This window comes from Bombina bombina, chromosome 2, assembly GCF_027579735.1.
Source record: "Bombina bombina isolate aBomBom1 chromosome 2, aBomBom1.pri, whole genome shotgun sequence".
Taxonomy (NCBI): Eukaryota; Metazoa; Chordata; class Amphibia; order Anura; family Bombinatoridae; genus Bombina; species Bombina bombina.
The window spans coordinates 1427065471-1427082480 of NC_069500.1; the positions used below are offsets into that span (position 1 = coordinate 1427065471).

Sequence of the window (17010 nt, forward strand, 5' to 3'; positions counted from 1 at the left end):
ATAATAATAACCAGCGCTGCGCAGTATGGTGCTTTATAAACAATAATAATAACAATAATAACAACCAGTGCTGCGCAGTATGGTGCTTTATAAATAAACAATAATAATAACAATAACAACAACCAGCGCTGCGCAGTATGCTGCTTTATAAATAAACAATAATATTAACAATAATAACAACCAGCGCTGCGCAGTATGGTGCTTTATAAATAAACAATAATAATAACAATAATAACAACCAGCGCTGCGCAGTATGGTGCTTTATAAATAAACAATAATAATAACAATAACAACAACCAGTGCTGCGCAGTATGGTGCTTTATAAATAAACAATAATATTAACAATAATAACAACCAGTGCTGCGCAGTATGGTGCTTTATAAATAAACAATAATAATAACAATAACAACAACTAGCGCTGCGCAGTATGGTGCTTTATAAATAAACAATAATAATGACAATAACAACAACCAGTGCTGTGCAGTATGGTGCTTTATAAATAAACAATAATAATAACAATAACAACAACCAGTGCTGTGCAGTATGGTGCTTTATAAATAAACAATAATAATAACAATAACAACAACCAGTACTGCGCAGTATGGTGCTTTATAAATAAACAATAATAATAACAATAACAACAACATGCGCTGCGCAGTATGGTGCTTTATAAATAAACAATAATAATAACAATAACAACAACCAGCGCTGCGCAGTATGGTGCTTTATAAATAAACAATAATAATAACAATAATAACAACCAGCGCTGCGCAGTATGGTGCTTTATAAATAAACAATAATAATAACAATAACAACAACCAGTGCTGCGCAGTATGGTGCTTTATAAATAAACAATAATAATAACAATAACAACAACCAGCGCTGCGCAGTATGGTGCTTTATAAATAAACAATAATAATAACAATAACAACAACCAGCGCTGCGCAGTATGGTGCTTTATAAATAAACAATAATAATAACAATAACAACAACCAGCACTGCGCAGTATGGTGCTTTATAAACAATAATAATAACAATAACAACAACCAGCGCTGTGCAGTATGGTGCTTTATAAATAAACAATAATAATAACAATAACAACAACCAGCGCTGCGCAGTATGGTGCTTTATAAATAAACAATAATAATAACAATAACAACAACCAGCGCTGCGCAGTATGGTGCTTTATAAATAAACAATAATAATAACAATAACAACAACCAGCGCTGCGCAGTATGGTGCTTTATAAACAATAATAATAACAATAACAACAACCAGCGCTGCGCAGTATGGTGCTTTATAAATAAACAATAATAATAACAATAACAACAACCAGCGCTGCGCAGTATGGTGCTTTATAAATAAACAATAATAATAACAATAATAACAACCAGCGCTGCGCAGTATGGTGCTTTATAAATAAACAATAATAATAACAATAATAACAACCAGCGCTGCGCAGTATGGTGCTTTATAAATAAACAATAATAATAACAATAACAACAACCAGTGCTGCGCAGTATGGTGCTTTATAAATAAACAATAATAATAACAATAATAACAAACAGTGCTGCGCAGTATGGTGCTTTATAAATAAACAATAATAATAACAATAATAACAACCAGCGCTGCGCAGTATGGTGCTTTATAAACAATAATAATAACAATAACAACAACCAGCGCTGCGCAGTATGGTGCTTTATAAACAATAATAATAACAATAACAACAACCAGCGCTGCGCAGTATGGTGCTTTATAAATAAACAATAATAATAACAATAACAACAACCAGTGCTGCGCAGTATGGTGCTTTATAAATAAACAATAATAATAACAATAATAACAAACAGTGCTGCGCAGTATGGTGCTTTATAAATAAACAATAATAATAACAATAACAACAACCAGCGCTGCGCAGTATGGTGCTTTATAAATAAACAATAATAATAACAATAACAACAACCAGCGCTGCGCAGTATGGTGCTTTATAAATAAACAATAATAATAACAATAACAACAACCAGCGCTGCGCAGTATGGTGCTTTATAAATAAACAATAATAATAACAATAACAACAACCAGCGCTGCGCAGTATGGTGCTTTATAAATAAACAATAATAATAACAATAACAACAACCAGCGCTGCGCAGTATGGTGCTTTATAAATAAACAATAATAATAACAATAACAACAACCAGCGCTGCGCAGTATGGTGCTTTATAAATAAACAATAATAATAACAATAACAACAACCAGCGCTGCGCAGTATGGTGCTTTATAAATAAACAATAATAATAACAATAACAACAACCAGCGCTGCGCAGTATGGTGCTTTATAAATAAACAATAATAATAACAATAACAACAACCAGCGCTGCGCAGTATGGTGCTTTATAAATAAACAATAATAATAACAACAACCAGCGCTGCACAGTATGGTGCTTTATAAATAAACAATAATAATAACAATAATAACAACCAGCGCTGCGCAGTATGGTGCTTTATAAATAAACAATAATAATAACAATAACAACAACCAGCGCTGCACAGTATGGTGCTTTATAAATAAACAATAATAATAACAATAACAACAACCAGCGCTGCGCAGTATGGTGCTTTATAAATAAACAATAATAATAACAATAATAACAACCAGCGCTGCGCAGTATGGTGCTTTATAAATAAACAATAATAATAACAATAATAACAACCAGCGCTGCGCAGTATGGTGCTTTATAAATAAACAATAATAACAATAACAACAACCAGCGCTGCGCAGTATGGTGCTTTATAAATAAACAATAATAATAACAATAACAACAACCAGCGCTGCGCAGTATGGTGCATTATAAATAAACAATAATAATAACAATAATAATAACCAGCGCTGCACAGTATGGTGCTTTATAAATAAACAATAATAATGACAATAACAACAACCAGTACTGCGCAGTATGGTGCTTTATAAATAAACAATAATAATAACAATAATAATAACCAGTGCTGCGCAGTATGGTGCTTTATAAATAAACAATAATAATAACAATAACAACAACCAGCGCTGCGCAGTATGGTGCTTTGTAAATAATAATAATAATAATAACAATAATAACAACCAGCGCTGCGCAGTATGGTGCTTTATAAATAAACAATAATAATAACAATAACAACAACCAGCGCTGCGCAGTATGGTGCTTTATAAATAAACAATAATAATAACAATAATAACAACCAGCGCTGCGCAGTATGGTGCTTTATAAATAAACAATAATAATAACAATAACAACAACCAGCGCTGCGCAGTATGGTGCTTTATAAATAAACAATAATAATAACAATAACAAAAACCAGCGCTGCGCAGTATGGTGCTTTATAAATAAACAATAATAATAACAATAACAACAACCAGCGCTGCGCAGTAGGGTGCTTTATAAATAAACAATAATAATAACAATAATAACAACCAGCGCTGCGCAGTATGGTGCTTTATAAATAAACAATAATAATAATAACAACAACCAGCGCTGTGCAGTATTGTGCTTTATAAATAAACAATAATAATAACAATAATAACAACCAGCGCTGCGCAGTATGGTGCTTTATAAATAAACAATAATAATAACAATAACAACAACCAGCGCTGCGCAGTATAGTGCTTTATAAATAAACAATAATAATAACAATAATAACAACCAGCGCTGCGCAGTATGGTGCTTTATAAATAAACAATAAGAATAACAATAACAACAACCAGCGCTGCGCAGTATGGTGCTTTATAAATAAACAATAATAATAACAATAACAACAACCAGCGCTGCGCAGTATGGTGCTTTATAAATAAACAATAATAATAACAATAATAACTACCAGCGCTGCACAGTATGGTGCTTTATAAATAAACAATAATAATGACAATAACAACAACCAGTACTGCGCAGTATGGTGCTTTATAAATAAACAATAATAATAACAATAATAATAACCAGTGCTGCGCAGTATGGTGCTTTATAAATAAACAATAATAATAACAATAACAACAACCAGCGCTGCGCAGTATGGTGCTTTATAAATAATAATAATAATAACAATAATAACAACCAGCGCTGCGCAGTATGGTGCTTTATAAATAAACAATAATAATAACAATAATAACAACCAGCGCTGCGCAGTATGTTGCTTTATAAATAAACAATAATAATAACAATAATAACAACCAGCGCTGCGCAGTATGGTGCTTTATAAATAAACAATAATAATAACAATAACAAGAAACAGCGCTGTGCAGTATGGTGCTTTATAAATAAACAATAATAATAATAATAACAACCAGTGCTGCGCAGTATGGTGCTTTATAAATAAACAATAATAATAACAATAATAACAACCAGCGCTGCGCAGTATGGTGCTTTATAAATAAACAATAATAATAACAATAATAACAACCAGCGCTGCGCAGTATGGTGCTTTATAAATAAACAATAATAATAACAATAATAACTACCAGCTCTGCGCAGTATGGTGCTTTATAAATAAACAATAATAATAATAATAACAACCAGCGCTGCGCAGTATGGTGCTTTATAAATAAACAATAATAATAACAATAACAAAAACCAGTGCTGCACAGTATGGTGCTTTATAAATAAACAATAATAATAACAATTACAACAACCAGTGCTGCGCAGTATGGTGCTTTATAAATAAACAATAATAAGAACAATAATAACAACCAGCGCTGCGCAGTATGGTGCTTTATAAATAAACAATAATAATAACAATAACAACAACCAGCGCTGCGCAGTATGGTGCTTTATAAATAAACAATAATAATAACAATAACAACAACCAGCGCTGCTCAGTATGGTGCTTTATAAATAAACAATAATAATAACAATAACAACAACCAGCGCTGCGCAGTATGGTGCTTTATAAATAAACAATAATAATAACAACAACCAGCGCTGCGCAGTATGGTGCTTTATAAATAAACAATAATAATAACAATAACAACAACCAGCGCTGCGCAGTATGGTGCTTTATAAATAAACAATAATAATAACAATAACAACAACCAGCGCTGCGCAGTATGGTGCTTTATAAATAAACAATAATAATAACAATAACAACAACCAGCGCTGCGCAGTATGGTGCTTTATAAATAAACAATAATAATAACAATAACAACAACCAGCGCTGCGCAGTATGGTGCTTTATAAATAAACAATAATAATAACAACAACCAGCGCTGCGCAGTATGGTGCTTTATAAATAAACAATAATAATAACAATAACAACAACCAGCGCTGCGCAGTATGGTGCTTTATAAATAAACAATAATAATAACAATAACAACAACCAGCGCTGCGCAGTATGGTGCTTTATAAATAAACAATAATAATAACAATAACAACAACCAGCGCTGCGCAGTATGGTGCTTTATAAATAAACAATAATAATAACAATAATAATAACCAGCGCTGCACAGTATGGTGCTTTATAAATAAACAATAATAATAACAATAACAACAACCAGCGCTGCGCAGTATGGTGCTTTATAAATAAACAATAATAATAACAATAATAACAACCAGCGCTGCGCAGTATGGTGCTTTATAAATAAACAATAATAATAACAATAATAACAACCAGTGCTGCGCAGTATGGTGCTTTATAAATAAACAATAATAATAACAATAATAACAACCAGCGCTGCGCAGTATGGTGCTTTATAAATAAACAATAATAATAACAATAACAACAACCAGCGCTGCGCAGTATGGTGCTTTATAAATAAACAATAATAATAACAATAACAACAACCAGCGCTGCGCAGTATGGTGCTTTATAAATAAACAATTGTAATATTAATAACAATTATAATAATAACAACAATAATAACAATAAAAATAACCAGCGCTGAGGGGGCGGAGCGAAGAGCTGAACCGGTAGGACGCATCTTAGGGAAGCTCCTGATCCGCATATAGATTTTATAAGATTACTTAAGGTTTTCTATATGATATCTGATAACTTTAAGCTGATTTAGCTATAAGTACTGGAGGAATAGGGAAAAGACTTTCCAGGTTGTTTCCTTAGCCTATGCTGTTCAGTGAAACGACATGACTTCCTGACAAGTCGTGAGTTTTAAGCTGCCGCATTTTACACCCCACCCCAAGCAATTGGGATATCAAGCAATTTGACTTGCCAATTTCTAATAGAAGAGAGATGACTACCACTGAGCAAAAGTCTGCAGATTTGCTGTGTAAAACATTAGAGAGACATTTCACCGGTCTATGACAATCGATAGCGCAATGCTTTGAAAATTGTGCCACACCGCAGGGTTTTCAAGATGGAGACAGCAAAGTGACCACCCCTAGAGATGGTTTGAAACTCTCTGCACTGCCTTACGACCTCCAATGCCGCCATCCTGATATTTATATCAAGGAGATTATCACCATGCTTGATGGCTTTGAACCACAGTTTCTAGCTGACATAGAATCAGCGTTTCGTTCACCGCTACCTGTCCACATGGCAGAAACAACATTGCCTTCCATAGAGGCTGCTGAGGTGATGTTGATTTTTCCTGACACAACTCAGCTACAAAGCAAGCTAAATACATTGGATGGAGACAGTGCCGTGACAGTAAAGGACGTGATTTATGCTCTGGGGCTGAACATTTCTGAAGATACACTTTTAGAATTGTATGAACAGTTGGGATTAGGTTCCCTAAAAAGAAATGCTCGTATAGCACTCTTTGCCCAGACTGATTGTAGAGGCAAGATAAATTTAGGTTAAAATATAGATTTTATTAAACTTATTAAAAGATGGGTCAATACAAGCATTTAAAATCACTCTATCATTTATAGCTGAAATGAATGAACTGTGAGATCTGTTGATTATTAATCTGGCCTTTATAGCGTGAACTATCAGATCTCCCTGGTTAATATCCAATAGTTAGGATTGTATGGGGCGGTGAATAGCAGATAAATTGTGCGTATAAATGGTATTTATTTACTGTAGTTTGATAAAATTGTATCAGATTATTGGGTTAAAGATAAATTTATTCAGTGGTAATCTCCAATATAAAGGGAAATTAAATAAATTCACTATTGAGAAATAAAAGTGATCTATGACTATGTCACTGGTACTGAATAATATATATATAGTTAAATTGTTGGTTTTTTAAACTGTGACCATTATAAATTGGATACCACAGTATTACTTCTGCTATCTTTCCATCTATGCCATGTATAAATAAGTTGCCTGGCTAAATGCTTGTATAGTAATGTATAGTATATGCCTGAATAGGATACTATTATACTGTAAAATGGCACTCATTATAGGTGATCAATTTATGCTGACATATCAGTGTCAGTGTGAATACGTTAGTTCTAAGCATTTAGATGGATATATTGGTATTATTGTATACTCAGAGCATGTGTTACTAGATTGTAACACAATGAATAATATATATTGCACTGAGTTTAATAAAACTGCCGTTATTTTACTTTTACTTATCAGTATACATGCATCATAAATTGTGCATGTATTACTTTAAATGTATCAGTGGTATGAGTATTATACTATCACCTTGTAAATACTTTGCGTATCTTGATGTTTGGTGTGTCAACAGTAATATGTGTTATACCATCACTTTGGTGTAAATACTTTCTGTATCTTGATATTTATTTTTTAGTGTATGGTAAATACTTTAAAAGGCTGTTGCTCCTTTAGTTTTGAATGGCACTGGTTTTGTTCAATCTCTCTTGTGTGCTTGACATAAAGTATTTATATCAGTGTTAATATAGTGTGCATTTTATTCATGCATTAGCATTATTATCATCAAACAATTTCCCTTTGTTTTGTATTATATAAGTATCAGCTGATAGTAAATACTAGTAAATACTACATCTAAATAGCACTATTACCGTCATTATAAAAACATTTCAGTTGTATAAATTTGCGCGCTATGTTTCCCAATACACTGGGTGTGTACTTATTAATTCTGAGTACTTTTGCCGCAAAATAAAAATATATTTGATATGATTCAACTTGATGAATAATTATTAAGTGCTAGGATGTCACAGATGACTAATATTCCATTGTATCTGGTAGAATCCAAGAAGGTAATTGTATGAAGTTACAAAAACTGGTTGCAAAGTGATGTTTTAAATGCTATGCTTCAAGCCACTTTGTAGTAAATGTTACATGCAGTGAATTTCTAGTGAATTTAATCACTGCTGAAGCGTGTGTACACTATTATGATCACTATAAGGTGTGCGAACATTTATAGGTTTTAAATTAGTTATGTGCTTTAAATCTCTTTGTGGGGAGATTTAACAGGCTACCGGTCTCTAATCAATTTGATTGTTGCTGGAGTGTACATACACCATTATAAAGCATTAGTTACGTGTTAATCTTTCACACTGTATCGCTTAGTTTGTTTGCATTCATACATTACTTTATGAACTCATGCACACTGTTGAAGGTTAACTGCTGTGCCAGTACAAATATGACTACTACGTGAAAGGTTCTCCATATAATAACCCGTATGCACTCTGTGTTTGTTTAGCAATCATCGCCTACTAGTTTCAAGTAAATACAATGTTGCCGCTCCTCTGAGTCAATGGCACCACCCCCAATCCCAACGACTGGTTATTTATTCGTTATGAGGTTTTAGGCTATTAATCATTACAGCTATGATAGATTGGAACTAAAACAACAATTAATGGGACCCCATCGTCCCACACAACCCCCCTGATGCGTTTCGCCTGTTTAGGCTTTATCAAAGGCGGCGGGCCGCCGTGGTTCAAAATATTTATTCACTTCATAATCCAGATGTCCCTCCTCTACCACTTTATGGTTGGTTTACGTAGCTGTCTGTCATTTCTCAAACAGCCTGTTGGGATCAAATGTACGGACAGCATGTTGTACGATAAGGTGGATATCTGAACTTACTTGTACCTTTTAACCCCTTAACGACCGAGGACGTGCAGGGTACGCCCTCTAAAGGATGTCCTCAGTCTGGAAAGCAGCTGCTCGCTTCCAGCTGCTTTCCGGTTATTGCAGTGATGCCTCGACATCGAGGCATCCTGCAATAACACTTTCTGGCCATCCGATGCAGAGAGAGCCACTCTGTGGCCCTCTCTGCACCGGACATCGGTGGCCGGCATCGTTGGTGGGTGGGAGCCGACTTGGGAGGCGGGTGGGCGGCCATCGGTGAGCTCTGTAAGGTGGAGGGGGGGGATCGGGGGCGGAGCCTTCGGGGGCGCGCGCATGCACGGGGGGTGGCGGGCGGGCGCGTGCACGGGGCGGGAGCGGGTGGGAACCGCTACACTACAGAAAAAAAGTTACAAGTAAATTATAAAAAAAAATGAAAATAAACTTATTTTTTGAAAAGCATCTAAGGGATCTGGAAGGGGTGGGGGGTTGGTATTGGGGGGGAGAAGCTACACTACAGAAAAGGGACATTTTTTTAATAAAAACAGCATATTTTTCACTAAAATGGGTACTGGCAGACAGCTGCCAGTACCCAAGATGGCGCACATTAAGTCAGAGGGGGAGGGTTAGAGAGCTGTTTGGTGGGGGATCAGTGAGGTTGGGGGCTAAGGGGGATCCTACACATAAGCATATGTAAATATGCTAACAAAAAATGCACAAAAAAGCCAAAATTTTCCTTTTATTTTAGTACTGGCAGAGTTTCTGCCAGTACTTAAGATGGCGGGGACATTTGTGGGGTAGGGAAGGGAAGAGAGATGTTTGGGAGGGATCAGGGGGTCTGATGTTTCAGGTGGGAGGCTGATCTCTACACTAAAGCTAAAATTAACCCTGCAAGCTCCCTACAAGCTACCTAATTAACCCCTTCACTGCTAGCCATAATACACGTGTGATGCGCAGCGCCATTTAGCAGCATTCTAATTACCAAAAAGCAACGCCAAAGTCATATATGTCTGCTATTTCTGAACAAAGGGGATCCCAGAGAAGCATTTACAACCATTTGTGCCATAATTGCACAAGCTGTTTGTAAATGATTTCAGTGAGAAACCTAAAATTGTGAAAAATTTTACGTTTTTTTTTATTTGATCGCATTTGGCGGTGAAATGGTGGCATGAAATATACCAAAATGGGCCTAGATCAATACTTGGGGTTGTCTACTACACTACACTAAAGCTAAAAATACCCCAAAAAGCTCCTTACATGCTCCCTAATTAACCCCTTCACTGCTGGGCATAATACACGTGTGGTGCGCAGTGGCATTTAGCGGCCTTCTAATTACCAAAAAGCAATGCCAAAGCCATATATGTCTGCTGAACAAAGGGGATCCCAGAGAAGAATTTACAACCATTTATGCCATAATTGCACAAGCTGTTTGTAAATCATTTCAGTGAGAAACTGAAAGTTTGTGAAAAAATTTGTGAAAAAGTGAACGATTTTTTGTATTTGATCGCATTTGGCGGTGAAATGGTGGCATGAAATATACCAAAATGGGCCTAGATCAATACTTTGGGATGTCTTCTAAAAAATATATATATACATGTCAATGGCTATTCAGGGATTCCTGAAAGATATCAGTGTCCCAATGTAACTAGCGCTAATTTTGAAAAAAATTGGTTTGAAAATAGCAAAGTGCTACTTGTATTTATGGCCCTATAAGTTACAAAAAAAGCAAAGAAGATGTAAACATTGGGTGTTTCTAAACTCAGGACAAAATTTAGAAACTATTTAGCATGGGTGTTTTTTGGTGGTTGTAGATATGTAACAGATTTTGGGGTTCAAAGTTAGAAAAAGTGTGTTTTTTTCCATTTTTCCTCATATTTTATAAATTATTTTATAGTAAATGATAAGACATGATGAAAATAATGGTATTTTTAGAAAGTCCATTTAATGGTGAGAAAAACGGTATATAATATGTGTGGGTACAGTAAATGAGTAAGAGGAAAATTTCAGCTAAACACAAACACCGCAGAAATGTAAAAATAGCCTTGGTCCCAAACGGACAGAAAATGGAAAAGTGCTCTGGTCACTAAGGGGTTAAAGGTGGACGTACATTCTTTATAACGTTTGCAGAATTTCATGTCTATTTTTGTATTTTATATCATACGGCAAATGACATACTAACGTAATGTATATGTCACCGACTGATTATGGTGTCAATTATTTGATAAAAAGAGGAGAGTAGACATATAAGACTCTAGAATTATCATAATAAAAATTTATGTATGAATTATATATAATACATTTATTACCATGTTTCCTCATTTATTTGTTTCTGTTAAGAATTTAAGCATGTATACATGTAGTTGTCCTGATTATATTGATTTTTTGTTTGTTAATTATATGAATTTGTGTTTGTCAATTGTCTTTTAAATTTTTTTTTTTTTTAAATACATTTTTGAGTTTTTATTGTTTCTTCAATTGACTATACTATTGCTCTATATGTATTATGCCTAATGAACTTTTTATATATTGTTGATTTATTGTATGTACATTTTTGCTTAAATTTACAGCTTATATTCTAGTTATTATGAATTTCAATAATATATATATCTCACTGTTGTATATTAAATACTCCTGCACCACCTATGGTTTCTTATTTCAATTCCATAATCTTGATTTGCCCTCTGGTGACTTTAGTTCAGACTTGTGCATCTCTATGTGTTACAATGATGTTAATGTGTTGTTTGTGATTACACTTTGTTCCTGCACATTGTTGTTACCTTTTCTTGACTAGAAGGTAGTTCTTGGAATATTGTTTAGTTTTTGTTTTTTCCATATAATTCTTTGTGTCATGGTCCAACTCATAATTTTATTTGGTTTAACATGGGATTCTGATTCTGATTATTAATCTGAATTAGTTTGCATCGGTAATTTGGTAGTTTAACTGGATTCATTATAACTGTGCTTATTATTTGTAGATGTTATATGAATGTTTTATAGCAGTCATCTTGTAAAAACACACCATACATATTTCTGTGCAAATCAATTAATTATATTAGTGTGTTGACTTTTCCTTGCTTGGGTATTTGATTTTTACTTGTGATGTGGTGCCTCTACCTTAAATTGTGATTTCGTGTTTATATGTGGTGAATTGACATGCATCAATTGATTTTGTACAGTTTACTATACTTGTGAGGTTATTACTTAATTATATTAATTTGACTGTGTGCTCTTACTGGTGCCTAAAATGTATACTTCATCATATGGTGACTAGATATTCTCTGTGATTGTGTATAATTCTCTGACCTTAATATTCAACTTCACAGTTTTTATTTGTGTTTCCTCTTATTGCAATAGTGTATAGGTGTTACTTCATCATATAGTAACTGAATATTCTCTGTGATTGTGTGTAATTCTTATACCTTAATATTCAACTTCACAGTTTCTATTGGTGTTCCCTCTTTTTTCTGATTGTGTGCAAGTGTTGTGTTGTGTGTCAAATTAAAGTGATATGACGTATTAATTTTATATATGGTTGTGTTGGATATACTCTTGGTGACATCTAATTACTGCTTGATATCTTACTGGTGGCTTGTGTCATTGCATACCAGTATTATTAGTACATATGTAATTTGTGACAATGGCCTATATTTATCAAAGTCTGGCGGACCTGATCCAACAGTGCGGATCAGGTCCGCCAGACCTTAATGGATGCGGAGAGCAATACGCTCTCTGTATTCAGCATTGCACCAGCAGCTCACAAGAGCTGCTGGTGCAACGCCGCCCCCTACAGACTCGCGGCCAATGGGCCGCCAGCAGGGAGGTGTCAATCAACCCGATCGTACTCGATCGGGTTGATTTCTGGCGATGTCTGTCCGCCTGCTCAGAGCAGCCGGATAGGGTTATGGAGCAGCGGTCTTTAGACCACTGCTTCATAACTGCTGTTTCTGGCGAGTCTGAACACTCGCCAGAAACACGGGCTGTCAAGCTCCTTTCGGAGCTTGATAGATAGGCCCCATTATGTGTTTCTTCTATATTGTATGATTAAATGTTATGGCTTTGATGATGAATTTGTGATTGATTTATACATTGATTTATACATCCACTCTATAGTTGTTTCCAGTCTTTTATAGAAACACAAAAAAGTTGTTATTTTCATTGATACCGTTGGGATATACTGTATTTAACAAATATATCCACTTACTTTCAGCTTTTAGGAGAGATTTTTCTAAGTCTCCCCCTCTGATACCCATTTTAATTTGCTCAATCCCCCAGCATTGTAGATCTTTAGGGTTGGAATTGTGTTTCTGTAAAAAGTGGGAAGCCACACTTGTTATCGTCTTGCCATCAGCTATATCTTTCCTGGCGTTTTTGATGTTTCTTAAGTGTTCCATTAGTCTGACTCTTATCTTGCGGGTCATCATACCCACATAATAAAGCTGACATGTACATTGCAGTACATAAATCACCCCTGGTGTGTTACAGCTAATATATTTGTTAATACAGTGAGTGTGTCCAAATCTATCAGCAATTGTATTTGTTTTTTTAATATATTGACATGTAGAACAAGTGCCCCATTTGAATAAACCTGGAGTAAAAGAAGTCATTGTTTTCTTCTTATTGTAGTGACTTTGATTTAGTATGTCTTTCTTACTTACGTACCCAAAAGTATTTATTCGTCTCAGATACAAGTATTTAACAACTTGGTATGCCAAGAAATTACAGATTTAAAACTCCATCCTAAAATGCAAAATCTATCATACAAAGAAAGAATGGCCCTTAGAGAAATCCAAACCTGGGAAAACGTGGTCATTCTCAACATCAACAAAGGAGGTAACATCGTACTCTGGCCATTGTACATGAACTTACGAGAAGTCAACAAACAGCTAAATGACAAAAAATGTTATTCCAAACTGTTATTTAATCCTATCAATGGATACCATCAAATTCACAATCATATGATCAGCAGAGCACATAAAGATGCAATCATATCTGACAAAGAGAAAATGTTTCTGAGTATACCCAACCCAAAAGTGGCTACACTTTATTTGATTCCTAAAGTACATATAAACCTGGTGAACCCTCCAGGAAGACGATACAGTCTGGAATAGGTTGTCTTACAGAAAAAGCCAGCCAATATATCGACTATAGATTGAGAGCTTTTGTATATGAACTGCCTTCATATGTACAGGATACCATAGAGGTTTTACAAAAATTGGACAACATATATATTGAAAATGACACATGGCTTGTGACAACGGATGTGGAGGCTCTCTACACCTCCATAGATCATGACAAAGGAGTACAGGCAGTAAAGTACTTTCTGGAGCAAAAGTCTGAAGAAGATGAAAATCATAATCAATTTATCATTGATTTATTAAAATTTGTCTTGCAATACAACTTCTTTACTTTTGATAACAAATTTTATTTACAAACTCGAGGAACGGCAATGTGGACGACATGCGCCCCCACCTACGCCAATTTATTCATGCGGTGGTGGGAGGCGGAACATGTATTCACTGAAAACAATTCTAAATATACAGACAATATACCCCTTTGGCTAAGATTCATTGATGATATCCTGTTCATATGGGAAGGGTCTCATGGAACATTACAGGAATTTTTAAACATACTAAACAAAAATGACTTAAACATCAAGTTAACAACTGAAGCTAGCCAGAAAGAAATTGTGTTCCTTGATTTAAAAATAATCAAAGAAGAGGATGGAAGGATAACAACTGAACTCTACAGGAAAAAAACTGCAACTAATAGCCTACTACACAAATCTAGTGCCCATGCACCACGTACAATTTGAGGACTCCCAACGGGAGAATTCTTAAGAACTAGACCTAATTGCACAGATCTGAGCACTTTTAAAATCAGAGCAAAAGAATTGGAAGAAAGGCTAATCAAAAGAGGATACAGCAAGATAAGTGTGAAGAAAGCAAAAAACAAAGCAATTAATATCAATAGGAGAGAACTATTGACAAAGAAAAATAAGAAGAAAGACAGTAAAACCAGACTAATTCTGACATATACTTCACAAACGAATCAAATAAAGGAAATTATTAAAAAATATTGGCATGTCTTAACATCAGACCCGATATTAAAAATCCAATTGAGAGACAGGCCAGAAATTGGATATAGACGCTCGAGAAATATGAAAGACATACTAAGTCAAAGTCACTACAATAAGAAGAAAACAATGACTTCTTTTACTCCAGGTTCATTCAAATGTGGCACTTGTTCTAAATGTCAATATATTAAAAAACAAATACAATTACTGATAGATTTGGACACACCGTATTAACAAATATATTAGTTGTAATACACCAGGGGTGATTTATGTACTGCAATGTACATGTCAGCTTTATTATGTGGGTATGATGACCCGCAAGATAAGAGTCAGACTAATGGAACACTTAAGAAACATCAAAAACGCCAGGAAAGATATAGCTGATGACAAGACGATAATAAGTGTGGCTTCCCACTTTTTACAGAAGCACAATTCCAACCCTAAAGATCTACAATGTTGGGGGATTGAGCAAATTAAAATGGGTATCAGAGGGGGAGACTTAGAAAAATCTCTCCTAAAAGCTGAAAGTAAGTGGATATATTTGTTAAATACACTATATCCCAACGGTATCAATGAAAATAACAACTTTTTTGTGTTTCTATTAAAGACTGGAAACAACTATAGAGTGGATGTATAAATCAATCACAAATTCATCATCAAATCCATAACATTTAATCATACAATATAGAAGGAACACATATTGTCACAAATTACATATGTAAACATATACAAGCAACAGTATAATTGATTACAATCAAAACAGGAACAAAACATATCACCTGAATTAATACAAAGATATAGAACGATTGATCAGATTAAAATATGTGTACAAAAAACTCAGAAAACACAAAATAACAAAAGAGTGGGGAATACTGGTATGCAATGACACAAGCCACCAGTAAGATATCAAGCAGTAATTAGATGTCACCAAGAGTATATCCAACACAACCATATATAAAATTAATACGTCATATCACTTTAATTTGACACACAACACAACACTTGCACACAATCGGAATAAAGAGGGAACACCAATAGAAACTGTGAAGTTGAATATTAAGGTATAAGAATTACACACAATCACAGAGAATATTCAGTTACTATATGAAGAAGTAACACCTATACACTATTGCAATAAGAGGAAACACAAATAAAAACTGTGAAGTTGAATATTAAGGTCAGAGAATTATACACAATCACAGAGAATATCTAGTCACCATATGATGAAGTATACATTTTAGGCACCAGTAAGAGCACACAGTCAAATTAATATAATTAAGTAATAACCTCACGAGTATAGTAAACTGTACAAAATCAATTGATGCATGTCAATTCACCACATATAAACACGAAATCACAATTTAAGGTAGAGGCACCACATCACAAGTAAAAATCAAACACCCAAGCAAGGAAAAGTCAACACACTAATATAATTAATTGATTTGCACAGAAATATGTATGGTGTGTTTTTACAAGATGACTGCTATAAAACATTCATATCACATCTACAAATAATAAGCACAGTTATAATGAATCCAGTTAAACTACCAAATTACCGATACAAACTCATTCAGATTAATAATCAGAATCAGAATCCCATGTTAAACCAAATAAAATTATGAGTTGGACCATGACACAAAGAATTATATGGAAAAAACAAAAACTAAACAATATTCCAAGAACTACCTTCTAGTCAAGAAAAGGTAACAACAATGTGCAGGAACAAAGTGTAATCACAAACAACACATTAACATCATTGTAACACATAGAGATGCACAAGTCTGAACTAAAGTCACCAGAGGGCAAATCAAGATTATGGAATTGAAATAAGAAACCATAGGTGGTGCAGGAGTATTTAATATACAACAGTGAGATATATATATTATTGAAATTCATAATAACTAGAATATAAGCTGTAAATTTAAGCAAAAATGTACATACAATAAATCAACAATATATAAAAAGTTTATTAGGCATAATACATATAGAGCAATAGTATA

At 34.2% G+C, this 17010-nt stretch overlaps 1 protein-coding gene across 1 annotated transcript in view; it reads right to left on the minus strand.

The window, feature by feature from the left end:
* Nucleotides 1-17010, minus strand: part of LOC128650439 (uncharacterized) — a 490879-nt gene that overhangs the window by 417988 nt on the left and 55881 nt on the right. The window lies entirely within an intron of this gene.